The following is a 2622-nucleotide window of genomic DNA, read 5'->3' as shown; positions in this document are numbered from 1 at the left end:
ATTTAAAAAAAAAAAAAAAAATGCAAATCCATACTGCATTTTTGAATGGGTAAAAAATATTTTGTGTTCTTGAAATAACATTCTTAAGCTCAACAAGGCTGCATTTATGGTTATATTTATTAACAGCAATATTGTGAAATATTATTACAACTCAAAATAACCGTTTTAACGTATTGTAAAATGTGTTTACTGCATTTTCAGCATCATTACTCCAGTCTTCTGTGTCCGATAATCCTTCAGAAATCATTCTAATATGCTGATCTGTTGCGCAAGAAACATTTAATATTTTTGTGAAAACCATGACATTTTGTCAGGATTCTTTGGAGAATTATATATCTTTTGTAATATTATAAATCCTTTGTAACATTATATTAGGTCACTTTTGATCAACAATGCATCCTTGCTGAACGAAAGCATTAATTACTTTTAAAAAATTCTTACTAACCCCACATTTTTCAATGATAGTATACACACATCCATATAAAAATTTAGAGCTGAATATTCTGGGTTTTTCCATCTTATTAGACATATACTGCATCTGTGGCATTATCGATTACCACAATATTTAAACACATTCCTCAGGGTAACAAATAGGCATGTTTACTGTAAATACACTTATAATGAAAGCGGGCAGTACTGCAAAATAAATAAATTGATAAAATATGCAGCTACATAAACATGGAAAAACTGATATAAAATTGTTTACTGAAGTGTAACCAAGGCTGCATCCATAGAGAGATTCTTGATCACAGTTGCTTTTAACTTCAACAAGAAATATTTTACTGTGAAAAGCATTACATACATTTATTTAACTGAAAATATTTCTCTTTAGGTTTACAGACATAACTAAAAGCAAGTGAAAATACACTGTCAGCTTAGTAAATATAGTAAATAATTTCCAGATAATCTCTTAATCATTAGCTTTGGCTTTAAAGCCAATTACTTAACATCGGAAAAACAACTACTTTCATAATATTACTCTTACTGTTTTGGAGAGAATATAAAAGGATCTATATTGCGCTACATTTCTATTTTAAGACAGGGGTCTTTCACAAGGGTATCAGATCATGATTGGCATGGTTTGAAAGGTTTGAAAACACAGATTACCCGGGTAAATCCCCCCTGAAAACAGTCTAATCTGAGAATGAAAAAAGCTTAGCTATTATACACAATAGCAAAAATGACACATGTGACTCACCGGGAGGAGTCGGCTCTTGTTCCCAAATTCTCTCCAAAAGAAGTCTCTCAACTGCAATCGCGGGAAACCCCTCATCTTCCTCTGACCTGTAAATCAAACACACAGTAATGAAGATGGTTTGCACATACACTACTTTTCAGTAATGGATTTCCAGAATTTGTCTCCAGCCAATAGAAATAAAAGAAAAGAAACATCCTGCTCACCCACTCCCAGGGCCCCTGATCAACAGAGGGCCAAAGATTTGGCCGAGGGTGTGAATGTCGAGGCCGTTCTGCGCAGCGCGCTGGCAGACCTTCTCCAGGTGTTTGAGCAAATAATGCAGCGTCAGAAGGTTCTGCAGTGGAACTTCAGGCTTCTCCAGTACCTGCAGCAGCTGCTCTCGTCTCCTCACGGAGGAAACGTCTATTCATGAATGACATGCTCAGGCAAAGACATGGCAGACACTCTGAGCTGTTTGCTCGCTGAGTTCTGTTACTTTCTACACACGGTGCTCTTTCGGCCTGCACTGATGAGTGAAAAGTGGCACATACCTGATTCTAGTTGCACTGCTGCCTGAAGGTCTGTATAAACAGAGGGAGGGATGATGGGGGCAGGAAGTTCCTGCAGGTACCGAACGAGAGCCTCCGAGAGTGCATGAATATCCCACTGTCCCACGTCCAACTCCTGCAGCTCTGCACAGCGACAAATGACTGGTCTCATCATGATGCACATATTATAAATGACCAGTCACAGCAAGATAGATACACATGATCTAACCCAAAACATCCCTTTCAAACAGAGTTACAGAAATATGCTGGAACTTATGGTAACCAAATAGCAAATCGCCGGTAAACATTATCTAACCATTAACCACATTTTACTTTGCCGTACCAGTCCTACTTATCACATTGGTTTTTTTTATAGTATATACAGTGGAATCCAAAAGTCTGAGACTTCATTAATCTAATTTAAAATCTAATCTTCAAAATCAAATTTAAACTTGGAAGTAATGTTTTAAAATATTTTAAATAATTACACAAACGTTATGATGTAAAATGAAAGATAGATAGATATTTAAAAACGTATTTATTACTTTCTTGATATACAGATTGATAGACGGATAATTACACTTATTTCATATCCAGAATTATTGAAACAATAATGCTTATATTTTATATGATACAATAAATATTACATACAATAAAATATATATTTTTAAATAGAGACATGAATTTATTAATTTCTTGATATATAGATCGATAGACAGATTTAAATAAGTAATTATTTTTCTATTTAGGATTATTTAAACAATAATGCTTATATTTTATATTATGATAAAATATATATTTATTACTTAATATAAATCTATTTGTAAATAAATTTATTTCATTATATACTATGATAGACAGATAGATAGATAGATAGATGACAGACAGACAGATAGA

At 33.7% G+C, this 2622-nt stretch overlaps 1 long non-coding RNA gene across 1 annotated transcript; it reads right to left on the bottom strand.

Moving 5' to 3' along the window:
* Positions 1 to 1204: 1204 nt before the first annotated feature.
* Positions 1205 to 1868, bottom strand: LOC107683285 (uncharacterized). Its single transcript, XR_001633704.1, has 3 exons — positions 1729 to 1868; positions 1402 to 1600; positions 1205 to 1284 (listed from the first exon to the last, which is right to left on the bottom strand). It is a non-coding gene; the product is annotated as an uncharacterized LOC107683285 (long non-coding RNA).
* Between the last annotated feature and the right edge of the window lie 754 nt (positions 1869 to 2622).

The sequence above is a fragment of the Sinocyclocheilus anshuiensis genome, unplaced genomic scaffold (genome assembly GCF_001515605.1).
Source record: "Sinocyclocheilus anshuiensis isolate Anshui unplaced genomic scaffold, SAMN03320099.WGS_v1.1 C33114781, whole genome shotgun sequence".
In the NCBI taxonomy this organism is placed as follows: Eukaryota; Metazoa; Chordata; class Actinopteri; order Cypriniformes; family Cyprinidae; genus Sinocyclocheilus; species Sinocyclocheilus anshuiensis.
Note: the sequence above shows the minus strand (reverse complement) of the source record. Positions and strands in the feature narration are given on the sequence as shown.